At 46.4% G+C, this 22,452-nt stretch overlaps 1 pseudogene; it reads right to left on the reverse strand.

Moving 5' to 3' along the window:
• Positions 1-11,423: 11,423 nt before the first annotated feature.
• LOC125941067 (uncharacterized) lies at positions 11,424-21,941 on the reverse strand (annotated as a pseudogene).
• Positions 21,942-22,452: the final 511 nt, after the last annotated feature.

Genomic DNA, 22,452 nt, shown 5'->3' on the forward strand with positions numbered 1-22,452 from the left:
CTTTAGTTGATGTGAAGCATCGACGGAATTGAGAACCAAAATTTGCACACAGGACCGCTTGCTGATGCTCTACAAAGACATCCTATAAAGTCCTACTACATGTGACCCACGGACACTACTATCAGTTCATGTTAAAATTGCGTACAACTTTGTCCCACATCCATCGGTGATCCGCGAAGCGCAGCGCATTGAGGTGACCGGTCGTGCTCTCATTTTCATAAAGTCGTCGTTAGAGGGCGGCTACTTTGCAGTCAAGATCGGTTCTACACTTCTGAAGCACTTGTACAATTGAGCACTATTCAATCGACCTTAGCCTGTGCGCGATATTGTGCGCGTACGGCCACCGGACGAACAGTTTCTTAACGGCTTTTTCGTATACCTGAGGATTGTCCCCTAGTGCATGCAGTGGGCATGGTCGATCAGCATCAATGCTGTCGACTCAAAACCCGTTCCTTTTACTAATCCAGTTGCTGTCGGTGCTGGTTTCATTTGCTTGACACCAAGAAGCACGACCGGAAGGGAACTACCGGCCTCCAGCGGCACTTTCCACTTGGATCAAAGCAGCGACATCAACCCCGTGGTTCACCACAGCAAGCTGACCTGCGAGGACCACAAACGCTTGGTCAATCATCAACGGTTATGGCTGCAGGTCATGCTTGGCAGTGCCCAGTCTTGAATACAGTGCTCAGCCTGCCAGTGCTTGCTTTGTCGATCTTCTAATAACCATCAACAACTTCATCACGCAGCACCGAGTTTATAAAAAAATTGTCGTCACCCGAGCGATTTCAATGGATATGGTCGAGCAACAGCAACGCAGTCGACTAAAAATTCGTGTGTTCTTCTAATACGGTTTAGTATTATTCATTCATGTCACACTAAAAATGAAATACCATATTTCTGCTGCTCGTACAATGCTCAAGTGTTCATTACTTATGTATTTGCGAATGTTTTCACGTTGTAATATTATTACTTATGACCGGAGACGTGGAATCTAATCCGGATCCCGATGATATTGCTTGTATTCCTGGCTAGAGTGGTTAAAGCAAATAACAAACACGGTGACGCATGCCATAACGAATTAAAACGAGTACTTAACCTGGTGAAGTTGAGTGAGGCGATGCTAGAAGAAATAGTGTCTGACATTAAATCAAGATTAAATGCAATTGAAATTCCTGTAAATTCTGTACAATAAATGCAACCGAGCGACCTGCAACAAGTCATAACTGATAGTGTGCGGGAAGGGAAATGCTGAACTGCTGCAATGCCGCAATGGTTTCATGGAGAGATCACGACATGAGAATATGGCGCATGGCACATGCAGCTGAGACCTGGGCTCAGTTAGAAGATAAGATTAGCTCATTATTGTAATCTCGTGGCGTCCAAGAGCCGGCTGACAGCATTTCATAAGCCCATATGCTTGGTTCTCACACTACTAAGACTGCCATATACTGTAATTGTAAAGTTTACATTTACGAATAATTAAAGTATTATGGTGAACAAAAACAAACTGAAGTATGTTGGCATTGCTGTAAGCGAAAACTTTTGTACAGAAATTAGGAACAGTGGAAAAAGCTAACCGAGTACAGGAAATCGATTGGTCAACAGTATACTGTGCACTACATTAAGTTACTGATTAACAAAAGTGTTGTGCCCACTGCAATACGACCCATAGCATTTGCGAGATTAGCCAAGAAATCAAGCCTTCGGCAGCGGCTTCCAAGTCACCAAAGAAGGTTCCACCCAAATTCTAGCAATCCAGTACTACTAAACATGTCCCAGGTTAAAAACAAGGGCCTTATAACATACTATTCTAGTCGTTATGTATTCCAATCTCCTGGAGTCGAATTTACCTAACCGCCATCGCAAGCATTAAGCGGTGACCCGCAGCGTTGTTTGAACAGGCCTATGAATCTCACCTCGTTTATAGGTAAATTTTGTCTGCTTTCCAAGCGAATGGCTTTGGTAACATTGACACGATTTTTCTCATCTAATTGCGTGACAAGAGGTGTGGATAACGCAGAAATGGAGAGGGTTTCGGTTGGGCCGCGCTTGCGCAGTGGAACTAGATGACCGGATGTGGAGGGTAGTGCCGGCGTCAGCTATTGGCCCGCTTCTGCTTGCTTAGTTTTCGGTGGCTGGTAGAAAATCGCGACGGCATGCAACGGAAGGGTAAAGATACTGCTAAAACGGACACTCAGGGAAGAAAACTTTGCAAAGTGACAGAGTGTACGTGGTGAAAGGGTCCGATAACGTTATGCTGCAGGGAAAAAGCTTTATTATAGAGAAATAAATCCTTTCTCCAAGGCACCTCCGATTAGTGATCGGTCGCCAGCCATTTTGTATTCATTTCGGAACGGCATCGTCTCCGGCTATACGGAAAGAAACCCGAGTTTTTTTTTTTGGCATGAAATTGCATCTGATTGCGTACACATCACTTTGACGTAGTAAGTTTTTGCGGTTTTGTGACGTCCCTTGACAGACAGGGAGAAGCCGGCGCTGCCCAAAAACTTTTGACGACTAGCGGGAAAAGGCGTAAAATCGTAAACTATTATTTTTATTTTCTTTGGTATAACCATTCATATTCAGTGTGTACAAGTCATGTCAAATGAGGAGTTTTCGCGGTTTTTCTGACGTCACGTGACAAACAAGCGAATTTGGGGTGGCCCTAAAAATGTTTTGACCAATCGCTGAGGGATGAGTGCAGAAATGGAGTAGACAAGTTTGAAAAAGCTTTACCTTATAGCGCCCCAAGTTTCCTTATTTTGCACAAATATCAGATGTGTACATGTACTGATCGCTGATGTACATCTCGCAGGCGCAAGTTGGAATACGCTAGCGCAAGACAGGGGTAATTGGAGATCGCAGGGAGAGGCCTTCGTCCTGCAGTGGACATAAATATAGGCTGATGATGATGATGACATGTACTGAATACGAGATCGCGGGATCGAATCCCGGCCGCGGCGGCCGCATTTCGATGGAGGCGAATTACAAAAACCCCCGTGTGCTTGCGTTGTAGTGAATGTTAAAGAACCCCAGGTGATTTAAATTAATCCGGAGCCTTCTATTACGGTGTGCCTCATAATCACAACTGGTTTCGGCACGTAAAACCCCAGAAAGAAGAAGATGTGTAATGAATACACATGATGACTTGTCTTCTTCGATTGACGACAGCTCCGCTAACATCGTACTACTAACGGAAACCTGGTTATCGAGTAAAGTTCTCGATGCTGAAATTTTTCATTGTTAGAAGAACGACACATTTTATAGGTCCAACGGAAATACAAGTACAAGTTGTGGTGTTTTTATTCCGATATAAGATGAATTTTGTTGTCACGTGTTTCCTACAGTTTTTGTGTTGTAACTCATCTGAGCATGCGTTCGCTTTGGGCATCAATAAGTTTTGTATGCTTGCTACCCACATCCTCATTGTTTTGCAAACTTTTGCGAGAACCTATGTGATTGTTTGAACGGTGTGTTTCAACGGTACGCAAATTCAAAATTGTTTTCAATAGGATGTTTTAACTTCCAAGGCAATATTTAGGGTGGTGAGGGGAGGGTTCGTTAAATGTAATACAGTTGAAGGTAATTATGTTACAAATGTATGCAATGTTTTTTTTTTCTTAAATGTAAACCAGAATATCATTGAACCGACGCACACCACGGGTTCTTCTCCTAATGCATTAAACTACTTTCACCACTAATCCTGCCATTGTTTCATCTATTCATTACTTACGTGGCCTTATTGGCGATCGTGTTGTAGACTTGTGCATTTTAGCCGCAACACGCACACCATTCAACAGAAGCGATAATGGGTTTTGGTAAGCTGATTATGTATACCTTCTCGTGCGTACTGTTCCATAGGTCCTCCATTCACTACGGTTTTGTCATCACTTCTTCACTTACGTAATAAATATTCTGACTAAAATTGACTGCTACCAATTATGATCATCAATTCATATAGCACTTGGGTGATACTTTAGTACCGCAGTCATATACACTTCGGACATGTTTTAAGCATTGCATCAGCACTTTTATATTCACATTGTTTCTTTGTATCGTGTGTTCAAGTGTTCGTTCGGCAACTCCAAAATAGAGCACTGCACGGGCTCGGGCTTACCCGAAAGCGCGGGCCCGAACCGGCCCGTGGGCTGGGCCGGGCCGGGTAGGGCAGTTTTTTCACGGGCTCGGGCACAGCATGTGCTTTTTCACCCGGGCCCGGGCCGGGCTCGGGTATTTAGCCGCGGGCCCGGGCCAGGCTCTGACTTTCTGGTGGTATCCATGTAACGTGCAGCGAGTTATCCTCGCGCATCTCGACTCTCCGCCGGGCTGGGACCTAAGCTAAAGGGGTGGCGTGCCGGGCCGCGCAGGTAACGTAGATTATTTCCGGGCCCGGGCCAGGCTCGGGTCTCGCCATCAAACTTTTGGTCGGGCTAGGGCGGGCAGGCCAACGTAAAAACGGGCCCGGGCCGGGCCCGTGAAGTGCTCTACTCCAAAACGTCGAGCCCTTCTCATCTGTTGCAGCCGGACCTCTGCTTGCGTCCCGGCCTTACGAGGACGCGTCTGTTGTGTCCCAGGTAAGCGCAAAAAATTGCTTTAATTCGATAATACTCGATTTCGCATAAGTTAAGGAAAGTTGCGGGGCACTATGGCGGTGGCACTTGTCTTTTTTTTCTTTTTGTTCTGGTGGCAACAAAGTTGGTGGTCTATGCGCTGCGATTGGTAGGCGTGCAAGGATTGGCGCAGGAGCGAGTGATAACGCTTGCTCTATTAACCATTGTAATATGTACCCTGACTGTTCCTCTGAAGTGCTGTATAGGATTCTTTGCACGTGTGGTAGCGTCTAGATTGCACAGCCTAGCCGGCGTGTGAATATCAGGCTACGCGACCATGCCAATTCCTTAAAAGGAGTGGCGTCGTCGCATCTTGCCAGCCATTGTCGTGATTGCAGCTGCGCGCCTTCTTTTGAGGATACTTGAATCATCGTGAAACACCCCGATCAGCGCACACGTGAAATTTCTCAGGAATACAACATACTCAAGAACAAGAACATGTGTATGAGTCACTCGTCAGTTTCCCTATGAAATGAAGATGTCGCAATCATTGATTGCTCCTGAATATGTAATAATTTTTAAACGTCATCCATATGAATTTCATAAGCACTGACCAGACAATATTTTCTTCCAATAAAAACTTTCAGTTGTGTGACCAGCGCCTGTCCTGTATTCGTTCTTGCATTTCATTTTATGTACGCAGCCCAAGAATGGGTGCGTTTTCTGTTGTCCTGTGTAACCAACTACCTATTTTAATAAACCCTCGGCTGCTTTTCATGAAACCATTCATTATGGATCAAGTAGGGCTTTCAATTCTCGCGCTTAGCGGTTAAATATCAGCACAAGCACGGATGGAATCACTTCTCCGTTTCTAAAGCACACTGCCATGCATTGTTCAGCCACGTTCTCGCAGCTCTTTACCCAGTCATTGTAATGTGCAACAATGCCCAGCTGTTGGAAGCTGGGGAAGGGGATATCTGTTCCTAAACCAGCTGATGCAACCAATTCATTGAATCACAGGCCGATCACTTTGACTAGTATCCCATGTAAACTTATTCAGCACATTATCTACACCAACCTAATCATTTTTCTCGAACTGAACTTTTTCACAAAAGCCAACATGGTTTTGGAAAACATTACTCGTGTGAAACTCAACTCAACTCTACTAACGACTTATGAAGTAGCAAGTTTAAAGTGTTGCATAAGGAAGAATCCATGCTAGGGTGGCCTTCGAAGCAGGTGAGATAATTTCTTGATTTGGTGACAAAGCTGGCTATCGTATAAAATTTTGCCTGACGAAATATGTTTCGATCTACTGTCTCAGATAATTTCGCTGCTTTAGAGGATTAAGTTGTCCCTGCACACAACAATTTCTGAATTCAATATAAATTGAGCACATGTGGGGGCTCGACAGCGCCATTTCTGGTTTAATTTTAATTTAAAATTGCAACCCAGAGGGCGTGTTCACTGTTTTTCTTTTTGCATTGGGCTGTGAGGTAGTGTTACATGCTTTATAGAGCTTTTTAGAGTGTCTTAGTAAGCTTGACAGCAAAATGTACTTGTGACTACGTTATTTGACTATGCAGATAATAAATTTTACGCAGTTTTTTCTATCTGTACGGTATTCTAGAAACGTCGTTGAAATATTTATTGCAAATACAGAATGAATGAAGGGTATTTGCAGACACTTTGACTACCTTGAAATGTATGAATAATTAGGCATTTATAGAATATAACCGCATATGGTAAACACAGGTGGCTCAAGTGTGCTGGTCGTCCTACAAGATGCATATGCATATACCAAGCTAATTCACTTTTTCTATAGATTTGTCCATTTACTTCAGTCATACTGGCACCTGTAAAGAAGAAGCAGAAGAATGAATGCACCCAACTCATTTTTTCAAACATTAATGTGTTGTATTTTATCTAATCAAAAAGATGTCCCAGCAAGTACTTGACACTGAGTAGCTCAGCAATGAAAACCGGTATCACAAATGTATATAATGCACCCATTAATGTGTCTAATGTGAACAAACTTTGTGCATTATGCACCACTCTGAAACATACCACTAATTTGTCATGACGGCTTGTGCCAAACTTTTGTAATCTCTGTGTTAATTTTACTTGGAATGTAAATTTGGAATGCACTTGGAATGTACAACGTCGCTTTGGCCACTTATCTTTACTTCGGATCCGTCCTGGCGACATCTTCAACGCTTTGTTGCACGCTGCCGTGATCGTCGATGAGCCTGCGCAAGCTAAGAAAGATGAAGAGGACCAATAGGATACAGCGGCTTCACTATCTCCCTCTGGTGATCGCCTTTCGCTGGGGTAGTTTGGCCACGCCGAAGCTCTCTCCATGTCTGAACGGTCCTCGCCTCTCGCAGCCATTTAGTCAAGGAAAAACTGTCAAGGTACGCAATGACATTCGTGTTGAACCAAAACAACAGTTACCTCCTGTAAACGAGGAGAGCGTTAAATTGGGCTGTTTAGTCAACGTTTCGGGTAACCGGCCATGCTTTTGTCAGCGGTTACGTAAAGTAGACGGCAGGAGATTGCACCAAAAGAAGAATGCAATACCTTACGTTATATCACCCTAAGTCCCACATCTAGAATCGAACTTTTATTCTCGAAGCGGCGGCGTCTTCCAATGAGAAATAGGCATGCCTCGGCTTCTCTTCGCAGTTCCAGTAGTTGAACGTAGCCCCTATTTCGCATGTCTTGTGTAAGCTTTCCGGCCATTACATTGTAAGGCATCCGCGGAAGATCAGTGATTCGCTGGGTTGCTACAGCATGATCGCGGTAACAGACGGTGGGGCTGTAACTGCGGGTGTTATCGTCACTATGATCTTCGTGGTATTTTCGGGTAGAAGTTCGTATAGTGCGCGAGCAATTCTTGCGGTCTGCGGCTAGCTCGCTGCTTCTTGGCGACATCGACGTTATCTTGACTGCTTTGGCTACGTTTACCGCTTGTAAGGGGTGTCCGAGAGACAACGAAGTACCTCCACTAGATGTCACGTTGTATTGACGGTGAAGAACAAAACAGTGACAGAACTGAGAGACAAATTTAGCTCCTGATTGGGCAAACTTTTGTCCAGGCAAACATCACTTAGAGAGCAGAGGTAGGGGTGAGTGTAGGATCGTCGGTGGTCGAAATAAGATCTGCGATTAAAATTCCCCGACTATCTATGCTTTATTTATAGTACATTCCAGTGATATCGCTATGCTCACGTACATTCCAACATGAACACGATGATTGACGTTACCCGCCGTGGCAGAATAGTAGCTACGGCGTTGCGCTACAAAGCCCAAGGGCGAGGGGTTGAATCCCGGCCACGGCGGCCCCATTTCGATGCGGGTGAAATTCAGAAACGCGTGTGTACCGTGTATTGGGTGCACGTTAAAAAAAGGTGGTCAAAACTAATCTGAAATTCCTCGCTACGGCTTGCTCCATAATCAAATCGTTGTTTTGGCAGATAATACCTCAGAAATCAATTAACTATTCGCGTTGCGTACCCAACCTGATTAGGGTAGGTTCTGTTGCATCGGTGACAACTATAAAAACTTTTACGATATATGAAGGCGTGTCTTGCGCTGAGTTTTTTTTAAGTGGTTAGCAGGTAAAAAAATTCACCGACGATTACGATACTCCCTCATGCGAAATTAGAGCGCAACTGAATGCGTATTTTCATTTCGCTTGTCATTACATTGTATTATTTAGGTGCACGGTTCACATTAGGAACAGAACGATGTGGGTAGCGTAGCTGGTGCTGACAATCTGTCTCGTGGGGCACATTGCAAACGGAGCGAAGTGTGGCGCGACTGCCTCGCTAAACTGCAGGTCACGTGAGGCAGCGCGTGGGTGACGCGTAGGCGCTATTCACAGCAGCCGCCACAAACAGCTCTCCGCTAATGAAGCGCTTTGTTTTATACTCTGGCACCATAACGTAGCCATTGTCGCCGCACAGACCGTTTTGCACGGCACTACGCTTTTCCTCACACACTTCAGTTCCTCCAGCGACGAGAGCGGCCCTTTGTCGCGGGGAAATCGTGCCACCAGTGTCAGCGGCGACAACACCCAAGGGAGCGCCACATCGAGCCTTATCGTAGCCGCTCGCCATCGCCTCTCGCAGGAGCAGTGGTCCGCGTCAGACACGCTGGTACCTTGGACTGGCCTCAGCAGCTGGCGCCGCGGGCGAGCGTAGCCCTCCCCACCTCACGCCACACTGGCCCCCACTCGAAAGCGCGCTCCACTTCGCAAGCGCAGATGAGATCGCCCGCGCGGCCGAAGAGGCCATTGCCGCCGGCAATGCTTACACTGTAGCCTCCTTCTGCACTTTCCTCCTCGCGCGCTCTTTCATCTGCCGAGGTATAACGCCGAGGTACGCCGACGCTCGATGACGGGACGGGCACCTAAGAGCTGCTCTCTAAATGTCTCACGATACAAAAATCAACAAGCGAGTCAGTGCCCACTTCGTAAAGCAAATATTGTACCGATGGTGAAAAAGAACATGAAAGCCACAAATTAAACCTCCAAAATAAACCAACAAGACAAGTAAGTTTTTTTTATTGTACAGTTCGTAATCGCGTGCAAAATGTCTTAAGACAGAGTGCGCGAAGATGTAGGCTGGGTAGGTGTGGTAGGCGCCCCTATGATAGCTTTACAGGGCGGGTAACGACCTTATAGCCCAGTGCACTAAGTCGTCTGACTATCTTGTACGGATAAAACAGTCTAGTAGAAGTTTCTCACAGGGTCCTCGTCGACATATTGGTGACCAGACCCAAACATTGTCGCCGGCCGGGTATTCCATATAGCGTCATCAAATATTATAATGCAGGCTACTGATGATTTCTTTCTTCTTGATGCGCATGTAGGTGGGCGAACTGAAGATAGGTTGCGATGTCGATGTTGCCTTTGCCGCTGACATTCGGCAGCATGACGTCAACCGCCGTCGCCGCGTTACTTCCGCAACGTAACTGGCAACTAGCTTGAAAAAAAAAACACTGGTTAAGGTGGAACCAAACTTGCCCGTTAAAACTGAGATTACTACGGTGCCAATTATGGGAGAAATGCGCAGGTTGGCGGTGTTGCAGGGACAGTGATATATATTGGACATATTATGCTTTCTTATTTGCTCTGCTGGCGCCAATTTTGGACCCTCCGCGTCAATTCATCTAACCTGAGAGTGTGCAGGACCTCTTAGAGTACATGAGCTTCGACTGAAGACACAGCATACTGTGCACCGAGCGCTGAAAAGTGCTCGTCTCGGTGGCGTTGGCAGTGTGTGGTGCGAGGAGGCAGCACTCGCGTACGTGGGTTAGTCGTCGACTCAACAACTTCGCGCGTTGCCAGGTAGCCGACAGTTCGCGGAAGCTTCGAACAGTCTGATCAGCTGCCGAATACACGAAGCTTTTCATTCGTAAGTGCTCCTTGTGACTGGTCAACCGCTGTTGCTAACAGCACGTTCATCATTTGCTTTGAAAGGAATTTACTCTTAAAGCAATTCTAGCGTAATAGTTTCTTGAGAATGCGGGTCCAGGTGAGTTGCAAGGAGCGTCAAGCACCACGAAATTTCGCTACGACGTGTAACTCTTCATAATGAAATAAAAGGGGTGCATTAATCCATTTAAACAAAGTGTTCTGCTTCGTTGAAATGTGCTTCAACATGTACGTGTTTCTACAATCATTTCAAGAGACATAACGAATACGTCTGTATAATAATTAGTTTGTATATTCTTTTCAGTACACGCGTTTGTCAGTTCTACGATAAAAAAGTGTAATAATTTTTTACGCTTCTGTAGAAACTTTCGCATCATTAGTTTTGCAAGCAGACTAATGAATACCATTGCGAACGTTCACGTGTTTGTCAATTTGTTCAATTCATGTAGTCTGCAAGGCTTAGCAAATATGCTGATTTGTACACAGAAGTGTTAGTTGACTTCGCTGAAAGGGTCGTGTAGGAATAATATAAGGCTGAACAGGCCTAGATCATTGCGGTAGCATTTATTCTCCGTGTCTATGAAGTACGGACTTTGGCAACAATACTGTCCATTTCAGAACCGAAAATAAATCACATTTTGGGCTCGTACTAAAAAATTTCACTGTTCTAATGTTTTCACACAAACTTCCGAACTAACAAATCGGACAAAAGTCGTGGCGGTAAGAAAGTCGAATACAGCAAGGCGGAGTTTGCTGATAATTGATTACTATTGATCTTTCCTGTACGGCGACGGGCATGTCCAGCGGTCGTCGCGTGATGCTATCAAGAACACCATGCTGATGATAGCACTGTCCCCTCCACTTGAGCTGACGGAAATTAGCATAGTGACACTTTTTATTAGTTCAGAAAGTAATCTGGATTACTTATGAGACAATTACGGCCTCAGCACTCTTGTCGGGGGGAGGAAAGACAACAAGGAGTGAGCTCAAAGAAAGCAATAAAAGAGATGCACAATGCGCACTCAATGGCGCGACGCATATGCGCACGAGTATATTATTCGCTCATATTCAGTTACAGCATAAATAAAATACACTGCTGCTTTGGTGTGCTTGGATATTTTTAACGCCAATCTGTACTGCACAAATTTCAGCCCTTCCAGCTGTATATAAGGGATAGTTTCCACCGGTAGCAGGTTAACAGCTGCTGACATGGGCCTGCTTACTGTGTACGTATTGGTTTCATAAAAATAACAGTGCATTTCTGATTGATTACGAAAATATAAAATAAGTTGCTTACCCCATTATTACAATTCTTGACTGTGATGCCAAGCACTTTATAGATATGCAAGGGCAACGGAGGTGGAAAGTGTATCCCTCGTAAAGTGTAACGCTGCCTACTTGGCACGTACCTGTAAAAAATCGCAGAAATCATCTCACATATCTATACACTACAGCCAAAGGCCGACGCCTGTGGCAGGACCTGCATGATGCAGAACTAACTCTTATTACCGATTCCACGGCGCCGACTCGCACGGGCACGTCAACGGCACGGGACACGACGCCGGACTTGACGGCGGTCCGAAACATGCTTCAAGCAACGTGGTGGAATGCCTTTGAAAATCTCGGTAGTGACCACATGATCATAGAAACACGGATTCCTCAGGCGGGTACACCCCCTCCCCCTAAGTTAATCAAATGGACGGGCTGGGACAAGTTCCGAAAGCAGCGAGTCGAACAGAGAGGTGAGGAGGCCATCCATGCCATCGAGACTTGGTTGGAGACACTCAATGGCGACATGAACAGGGCGACACAGACGGTCACACCCGAAGTCCAGGTTGATAAGATCGACAGTCGATTAGCCCACCTATGGGAAGCCAAGACATCACTATACGCAAGATGGAAGAAGCAACGGCACAACCGAAAACTTCGTAAGAAGATCGCACAGATCAATCGCCAGCTAGAAGAACATTGCCCGACCTTAAGACGCCAGCAGTTGTACGACATCTGCAACGCAATCGACGGGCAGCTGCACAATGGCAGCACGTGGCGTCTCCTGCGTCACCTGTTGGGGGAAACGCAGGGCAAGTCTGCTCAACGTGCCAACCTGCAGCGCCTTCTACACAAGAACGGGCTACTACGAGTGATCAACAGATCATGACACGCCTGCTAGACAAGTACTTCCCTCAACGACCCGATGTCCATCACGGAGATTTACACCGGCAAGATCCGCGCAGCTCTCCACGACCTTAATGGCAAATCAACACCTGGTGCGGTAATGCAGTGATTTTGGCTTGTTAGTATGACATCGTGAGGCTTATAGCGCATGAAAAGACAAGGACGAATGGAGAGGCGCCTGTGTGTGTCACCTCTTCATTCGTCCTTGCCTTTTCATGCGCTATAAGCCTGACAACACCTGGTCCCGACAAGGTTACGAACAAGGCTCTACGAAACTTCTATGATGTCTCGACCAGCGCTCTTACGACATACATCAACAAATTCTGGCGAGTGGGTCGCATCCCAGAGGCGTGGAAACGCTCTAAGGCAGTCCTGATACCGAAGTCAGGCAAGCCGTCCAGCCTGGATCACTTGCGGCCCATTTCCCTCACATCTTGCGTTGGCAAGGTTAGGGAGCATGCGTTCCTCACCCGTATCAACCGCCACCTCGAGGACACTAGAGCCTACCCACCCACTATGGTGGGCTTCCGGTCACACCTCTCCCCTCAAGACGTTATGCTCCAGCTCTACCACCAGATCATCAACGACCCAACTAGCAGCACCCGGGCCATCCTTGGACTCGATCTGGAAAAGGCATTCGACAATGTATCACATGCAGCAATCCTGAACCGAATTAGCAAGCTCAACATGGGCGAGCGAAGCTACAACTACATCAGAGACTTCCTATCGTGCCGCACAGTCACCCTCGCGGTCGACAGCATGACATCCGACGAACATGCACTAGGAAGCGCCGGCACTCCTCAAGGATCGGTCATATCCCCGCTCCTTTTCAACCTCGTGATGCTGGGTCTCCCGGCCTGCCTTGACGAGATTGACGGCCTCCATCACTCCTTGTATGCAGACGACATCACCCTGTGGGTCGACAGGGGCAGTGACGGTCAGATAGAAGGCACCTTACAAGCAGCGGTCTCTGCAATAGAAACCTACCTCCAAGACACGGGTCTCCGACTATCTGCACTCAAATCGGAGCTGATCCTCTACCGCCCGCGCTGCCGGCCCAAGCCTACCGGCGAATCGCGCCAATGTGAGGAAATACTCCTGTATACGCAAGACGGCTCCTGTATTCCCCGAGTCCCGAAGATACACATCCTCGGCATGCATATAGCAGCCAACGGGTCAAACGCATAAGTTATCTGCAAGATTGAATGCAAGGTCACAGCGGCTACCCGCCTGATCAAACGCATTACAAACAAGCACACGGGCGTTAAGTAGGAGAGCGTCATGCGCCTCATACACTCATTCGCCATAAGTCACATTACTTATGTGGCTGCCTTCCACAACTGGAATGTCCCCGAAAGAGAGAAACTCAACACCCTTATACGCAAACTTACAAGATCACCCTTGGCCTACCGGAGTCCACGAGCACTTCTCGTCTGCTACTGCAGGGGGTATACAACACGCTTGAGGAAATCGTGGATGCGCAAAGAGCCTCGAAACTCGAACGCATGTCCCTGACAGCCACGGGTCGGTACATCCTGCAGAAACTCGGCTTCAGTTACCATGTCCAACACGGTCAGAAACAGGCCATTCCACCCGACATCAGAGACACGCTGATCGTCGCTCCTATCCCTCGAAACATGCACCCCGAACATAACGGGGGCCGACGGCAGGCCCGTGCCAAGGCACTGCTGCGCTCCTTTGGTGGGAAGACGAATACGCGCTTCGTAGACGCGGCAGAGTACACACAAGAACAATGGTTCACGGCGGTAGTCACAGACGTTAACTCGCGGCTTACTCACGCGTGAAGTGTCAGCATGGAATACCCAGATACAGCGGAAGAGATTGCGCTTGCGCTTAACGACCCCCTCTGCGAGGTAGTTCTTAGCGAATCACAATCCGCAGTTCGTAATTACGCGCGGGGGCGCATTTTCTCCGAAGCTCTTGATATCCTAAGGAAAGCTGGTCGACAGCACTTCAATAGCACCGCGATCTTGTGATTCCCAGCGCACGTCGCCACCCCCACCGACGAGGCCCCCCCCTAACTTGAATGAGGTGGCAAACCGCTCTGCGCGAGAACTGACCCGCCGCGCAGAGCCTGAGACACCCTCTTCGAGTTCGGCCCTCCTGGTGCGAAACACGCGAGAACGCTTAGTGAGCTATAATAGACACTTTTAGTTGGGCGTACGTAACGAGCCTACGTACGCAGCGCGGCTGCGGGAGAGAAGTGCGCATGCGCAGTACGTAACGTATCTCTTCCAGGGATGCGCGCGTACGCCCGCAAAAAAACGCGGCGTACGTAAACGTAACCAGACGTAGCGGACGTAGCGCTTGAAAGATGGCTGCCATGGCGAACGGACAGAGCAACAACAAAGCCGGCGCGAATCGAGTTTATTTTGCGTTGAAGGACGATGTCGCGATGCTAACGGAGGTGCAGACGAGCGATCCGTTCAGGCATTCCGAACAATGGGAGGAGATCGCTTGGCGCCTCAGAGATGTCCTCAAGAAGCCTTTTACGGTGCGCTGTGTGCGCGAGCGCCTAAATCTGCTGCTGCCGCGTCACTTGGCGAACGATCGCCGAAATCAAAAAAAGTAAGTCTGCAGTTGTTTTACAGCACGGTGCAAAATAAGGCGCCTTGGTCGTTGTGCGAGCTTGCTTAAATTATTGCAATTGATGTTTGTAGGTCCGGAACCGAAGAAGAATACACCGAGCGCGACCAATTGCTCCAAGATATACTGAGCCTCATTCAAGGCACCTCGTACAAAGTGCGCTCAGCGAAGAAGTCACGCAAGGTCTGCAGTGGCGACTCAAACGTACAAGCGCAAAAATCGGCAGCTGCTGCCAGGGATGTTCATGCAAGCAGGTACGCAGAGCGCAGCACAGTCTTCATCGACGAGTGTGACACCGCTGACGACGAATTTGACATTGCTAGTAAGTGTCCCCTTCGTGGTTGCTGTTTTTCTCGTTACCGTAAGTGCAATCGTTTTTTTTTTGTCGTACATGAGGGCAGCATACTGCACTGAAATGCGCTCGTGTGTGCTCTGTTTGCAGGCCCCACTGGTGACGTAACGCCGGCGCAGCTGCTCACTCGCATGGTGACTGCGGATGACGACGACGGAGAACGGGAAGACGACATCAGCGAAAGTGCGATGAGCATCGACCGACCGGTTTCTACAGAGCCTCAATCGGCTGCAGCTACCCATGCAGTGCCTAGTTCCGGAGATACCATATGTGCGGCGACTCTCGCAACAGCGGGGTATAGGAGCACCGAACCACCTAGGGACGAACCGACGCATTCTCAAGCCCCACCAAGCTACCCCAGGCGCGGTATGTATTTTTTTTCGGTATAATATGCGATATCCCAACTTTGGAGTGATGAAATGGTTTGCGTGCCACCCATCTGGAGCTGAGAATAGAGTGGTGCACGTACTGGCAGGACAATTATTCCTGCACGAATCCCAGTTATAGGGGCAGACCCAAAGTGGCATACTCTTACTACGATCAGTGGTGCGTGGACTGCACTCACCAATGCTTCGAGTTGACCTCAAAATAAAGCAGCCATAACACAGCGAAAGCGCCCCCACCATAGTTTGTTGCAACCAGACAACACTATGAATAAGTAACGATATGTGCCCAAGAAAAAGGTGATGGAGAGTGTTGTGTAGACAGATATTAATGCTAAAGAGACAGGGCGTGCAAACACAAACACAATAGAGAAGACACCACAACGGCATTTCTGGTGTCTTTTCTCCTGTGCCTGTGTTCACACGCCCTGTCTATTTAGCACAATACATGGCGACTATCTCAGCTCTCTCTTATTCAAGATACTAAGAATGAGCTCTAAGAATGGCAGAATGGCTGATATTATAGGAGAGATGATTTCATTGTGCGGCATTAAGACATTACCTAAAAAGAACATTTGTGCTACATTGTATTGCCTAACTATTTCTCATAATTATGTGCTGCTCAAAATAATGCAAAAAAGGTTACATTTACATATGTAAAGGGCGATGGTGATACAGCAAGCTCAATTGAAGGAAGTGCGTACGAAGCAGGGACCACATTCCAAATATCAGACGTTTGTTGTAATGTCGTAGAGCAGATCAAATGCATTTTGTCTCACCAAGAATGGCAAACCAGTTCGTTGAATTTCCCACTCCCACATGTACTGACATGGTTTGCCTTTTCAATGCAGCAAGAAGTAACGCTAGACAAAGTGAAATGAACGAGAAAGCAGGGTCGCCAGAGCCCAGCAGTGTTTGATGGCATTTTTCATTTGACATGGAATTGTATAGACGCACTCAAGAACGTTGTGTTATACAAATGTGCCTGTTGTTTATACACTCATGGTATCACCAGGAGTTGCAAGTGATTGAACAGTACTAATGAATCTCAACAAACACTGCCATCACAATAAATGTGACGATAAACCAACGAATCACATTAACGTTAGTAAATACATACCATAAGGCAAAAGCCATGAGGTAGAGATAAGCTTGAAAGTGCAACATGATGGAGCAGAAATTCTTAGAAGTGCCTTGCAAAAATCACCTGATTTCTTTTTTGATGCTTACCACCATGCAGGAAAAAGACAACAAGAACAGGCAGACTACGACTTTCTGCTGAAGAGAATGAAACATGATGTCATAATGAAAGAAAAAGACATGCAGATGGAATCGCGTAGGCTTGCCTTTGAGGAGAGCAAAGTTGCTTTTGAAGAGAGACGGCTAGCTTGGGAGAAAGAGCAGGCGATGATGATGGCCCGTGAAAGGGAAGAGGATCGCAGAGCACGAGCAGAGGAGAGAAAAGAAGAAAGGCGCGTGCGGGCCGAAGAGAAACAAGAAGAGAGGCGAGAGCGGGCTGAAGAACGTAGACTTCTTGCCGCACAGCAGGAGGCATTTATAAGCATTCTGCAGGGCCTACTGCCGAAGATAAATATGCAATAGATGCAATAGATGGGGGAACTGGCGCAAGCACCGTCATGGTTCGCACTGTAAGCACAGGTGCAATTGTAAACAGGTTGTATTCATTGTCTATGTTATAAATATAAATGGTATTTCATTGAGCACTTGAAAACTGAATATACATGCAAAGTCGTCATGTATGCCAAGCACGTCTTGGCTTTAGTATTGAACACAGACATTTGAGTGTGCACTACTTAGGCACTATATAAACATCTGTTCATGCGCGTTGTTTGGCGCCTTCTCAGCAAAGATAGCAAAAGCAAAAAAGAAATACCTAGACAGGCAGGTTTACATGAATTTAATTTGTTGCAGATGATCGCTTTGTCAGCCACAAGCACAACAGGTGGAATGTTGGAAACATTGTTTATACATAGTGCGAACCATTCCCCTGTTCTAAGCAGAGGGGCCGTCAATCACAAAAATGAGAAAACAGGAACAACATACAAAAGAGCAACAGTAATAAGTCCAAACTGTAAACAATACACTGGATATGTTACAACAAGCAGGCACACAAATGTTTCCCCAGTTCATGAGCTAAATCACAAGAATGAAGGACACCTGCAGAAAATTTATTCAGCCCCGTGCCAGTTTAAGGAAGGAAACTGGTCCTAAATGCATTTGTCCTTGGGGATATTGGCGCTAGTGCTATATCATAAGTATGTCAGGCTATCCTTGTAGAGTGATGCTTTATTGGGATGACAAGTAACATTTTCAGACAGACATTTCTGCAAAAACGTAAGACGGCTAACTTTTCTGGGAGACTCCAGAGTTAGATCACAGACAGTGCTGCCCCATTATAGAAGTGGACAAGTCATGTTTTCGATACATAGTGACAATATATCTCACTGCCTTTCTCTGAACGTCCTGAAGTTTACGTCACCTTTGTTGCACAAGTCTCATACAGTCACAGCATACTGAACCTTCACCTTAACACCATTATTATAAGGCAATAGCATAACATTACGTGGTGCATGACATTTTCTCTGGAGAAGCTCTGCCTTGTTTCAGAGTGGATTAATGTATAGTGGAGATATGTGAAGATCATGGAAGCAAAAAACTTAACATGACACCAAGCTGAGTTTCAACTAGCCCAACCCAAATCAGGAACTTGAAGTAGTCATGCATCTCAAATACAGTTTCAAACATTACTGACAGTAATAGAATGACTATGAATTAGATACACATCCAGGTCTCGAAAAAAAAACTGCATTAGCTCATACAAACGCGGGATACACAATGTAAACTTGGTCTAATTTGAACAAAGTATAGTGAATGCACTTCCCATTTAATTGTAAAAGGAACATTGCAACTGAACAACAAGTCACACATAAGCAACAATACAGTAATGAGCGCAGCCAGAATACTACACATGCCACGTGGCTGCCGAGAAGGAAAACAAAACAGTCTTTGTGCTGCACACGCACTTGATTGTGCTGCCCTGCCACTCTGCGCAAGACATTGCATGACAGTGCTTACTGGCTATACTGATGCAATAAATGCTGCAGCAATGTAAATTTGTTTAACGTAACAGGTTGTGAAAGAAAGCACGATTCCTAAGCATCAGGGCACTCAGAAGGCAGAACATGAAGCTACATGGTTTCAGGATCCCTTCAAGCAACGCTAAAGAGATCTTAGGTGAAAGCACATGCCCTGTGGGGCCCTCATAATTCACTTTCATCACTCTTAAATTAAATTACCTTATAGGGGCACTAATAGCAAATAATTGTAGAGTGAAAGGTAAATGTTTGAGAGCACCTGGAATGTCAATATTATACGCAGCAGCGCTTTAGTAATCGAGAAATTAAGGTAAATGCAGGACACAACTTCCGCTACCAGTGGGACAATTTGGAACGTTATTTGAACCATTCCTGTCAACTGATTACATGACTTTACAATCCCTTTATTGTGCGTCGATTTGCCGCTTTTTCTTGGTGACATGCAAACAACTACGTCGAGATGTGTTATTCAACGTCATCTAGTGTAAGGCATGCCTGAGGATACCACTCATAAAAAACACGACAGATAATTAAGCAAACCTTGGCTTCAAATATTCATGCAGCTTCGGCGGTTGGAGGCTGAAATAGCTGGAGACTTGACTGCCATAAATGGTTGTGTGACAGTTAGACAATATTGTGGCAACTTTATACATTGCAGCCACTTGCTGCCACAGAAGCTTCTGGTTTTTTTTGAAGTCCAAGAATGCAAATTCGGCGACGACTTTGCCAAATCCCCATTCCACAGCCTGACGAACAGCGCTCATGCCACAGTTGAACGCCTGCTGGGCAGGTGACAAACACGAGCCACCATATGGCTTCATTAGAAGTGGGCGGAGTGGGTACGCAGGGTCGCCGTACACCACGAATTCTTCATTTCTGGTGACCTTCTCCAGCTTGCTGTACACTCCGCTTTCTCGGAATATTCCTGGATAAAGAATCAGCCACAAGAAAATGCAACGTGTAGTTCATGTAATTTTCAAATGTTACGATTTTGTGATGTCTGCATGCAACAACTGTTCACTACACGTTATTGTTTGTAATGACCAGTATGTACGCTTTTTCACTGAACAGTGGACATGTCATCAAAACGTTTCAACATACTGCTGCCTTTCTCCCTCGTTAGTGTGGGAATGGTAATAGCAAATAGAACTCCTATTATTAACTATTGTTACATGAACCACTTTAACATGCAACTCTACGACCTGGGTCAATATCTAGTGCACACTGTACTTCTATGATTACAGCAAATTTAATGACCCTGGCTTTCATGCTTGCACATTGTCGCTTTGTAATGAAGTGAAGCAAATAATTTGAACACTGTTAATCCACACCATATTGCAAATTTTCAATACATACCGTCTGTGCATATGGTCTTTCTATTGCTGCCACACTATCCCCAACCAATAATGCTGATGTAAGTGCTAAATTTATGAATAAAGTAGAACAAACTAAGCTATTCTGCAAGCAGACCGGGTTCATAAATATCACGACATTTTGAAAAATCATTCCTTCTACAATGCCACACTGAGCAGGCAAACGTGACCATTGTTTTTTCTGCTTGGCTACTCTCGGCGTGATAAAAAAAGCACTTAGCAACTAAAGAAATGAGATACACTGGCAAATGACGTCCTGCCTTGCAGCACTGGTCTAGGTCAATACTGTAGTGATATGGCTGGTAAACTGTTGCCTGATGGCCGCTGCATGACTGCTTGTTAATGAACAGTGTAGGAGTGACAATGACTGCAGTCACATATATTACTGCAGTCATTGCTCATGTGTCACAGCAATAGCTCTGTGACAATGCATACCGTATCATCATGCACATACATGGGAATTCCTTTTCACGAACGGCAAACCTGCCATCGTCACTGGTTGGCTTCATGACAAAGAGAGAGATTGTTGAATACATCTGTGCTTCCTCTTATTTTACAACCATGGTTGCTTAGGCAGTGAAGTGTTCGTTGTGGGTGAATGGCAGAACTCACTTGCATCATGCCAGCTCCCTGGATAGTGTCCATCAAGCTGGCACACAATGCCATTGGGGGACATCAGCGATTGGTATTTTACCATGTGCATCCTCTTGTGGCCAGAGAAGTACAGCTTCTGATTTCTTTTTGGCCAGGCAAATAGGACGGGCTGTCCCATCGATGAAGGCCCAGCAATTGGGCAGGGGAGAGCCCTTGTCTTCAACAGCCTGCAGCAAAGCATGACGATGCATGTATTTTCAAATCATTGTCACGTACATACTGCGACATTAAAATGTCTATAAAATGGTCATCTGTGCACATTTGTAAACAGCACTGGATAATGCTTAGAGATAAAGCCTTGGATGTCATGCAAAGCAGTGTGCGTGGGAGGTGGGGGTGGCGGCATACATTAATTTACCACAGCACCACCACCACAGTACAACAAATTTGCAAGATCAGGTTAACTTTGTATGCCGTGCTGAGTTATGTTACAAATGTGATACAATGTGAATACCTATACCAGTCCATGCGCTAAATCAAAGTGCAGCTTAAATAGTATTGCGTGATCTTTTTTTTATCCCACACTGAAATGGCAGCCTAACCATTACAACTAGAAGGCCAAGTAGAGCAATAACAGTTGGCATAGCTCCTTAAAATCAATATGTGTGTTTCTAGGTGTTCAAGAGCAGGGGTTGCGTTAAATGGCGGAGGCGACAACATGGCTTCACCAGAATTCCTGTTTTGCCTTCTCATAACCGCTAAAATGCCGGGAATTCGAGATACGCTTGTGTTCTGTGACCCTCCCTGCACACTCAAGAACACGGCATCACGTAACGCCTCCCTTCGGAAAGAGAAAAATGAAACTAGCAGCGGTTTTGCTTAATACACAAAAGAACTAAATAGAACTCAATATAATTGGGTCAGGTAGGTGTGTAGTATGTTAGCAATGACTTACGCCGGCGAATTCCTTCAGTGAAGCAAGCGACATCCACTCGTGGTTGTTCCCGTCTGTCAGCAGGTGTCCGAAGGTGCTCAGGATATGGCTTATGAGTCGCGACGTAGCACTTGACATGACAGAGGAGTGCCGCCCAAAAATCCCCTCCAAGTCACACCACCTGTTGGGATACGCCAGCCTCCGCAGCAACACGCACAGAGCCTCTCGGCCACACAACCTCACGTTTTGTGCAGTTGTGATCTCTTGCGGTACTAGAAGGGCACTACAGAGATCGTCAAAGTCATTTTTGTGGAACCGGAACATGAGTTTGAACGTTGAAGAGTCCATGCCGTCGATGTCAAGAAGTCCATGTTGAGAACGGTACCTCACCAAATCGGCCTCCCTGCTTCGCCTCATTTCGTCTTCAAGCTCATCCAAGGTATACTCATGTCTTAGCAGCCGCCGCTCTTTATGGGACAACAGGAGGTCATCAATTTCGGCCCAAGTCAGGACCGACAAAAAGCGCGCATTTGATAAAACGCCTGAGGGTGGCATCCTTATAAGCGCGCACGCCGAGCTGAACAAAGGCGGTACACTCACGGCAAGTACGAAGAAAACCACACCACACACAAAGCGCGCACACACACCGCAGGGCTCAGCACGGCAAGGCTACAGTGAAGGGTTCAACACAGTCAGTCTAAAAGAACACAGCGCGACCAAACACACGGTAAAAGCGTACGCGCACGCAAAAGGCGACTTCGCCAAACCACGCAGAACGACGCAAACACCGCAAAAACGTTGATCCAACGATTCGGCTTGACTTGGATGCTAGTGGCCGTTATCGCGGCCGCCACCGCACGATGGCGCTAAGAAGCACTCAAAAGCTGTTTCATTTCACGTATGATACGTCTAGTTGAACGAAACGCAT

The sequence above is a fragment of the Dermacentor silvarum genome, chromosome 10 (genome assembly GCF_013339745.2).
Source record: "Dermacentor silvarum isolate Dsil-2018 chromosome 10, BIME_Dsil_1.4, whole genome shotgun sequence".
NCBI lineage: Eukaryota > Metazoa > Arthropoda > Arachnida > Ixodida > Ixodidae > Dermacentor > Dermacentor silvarum.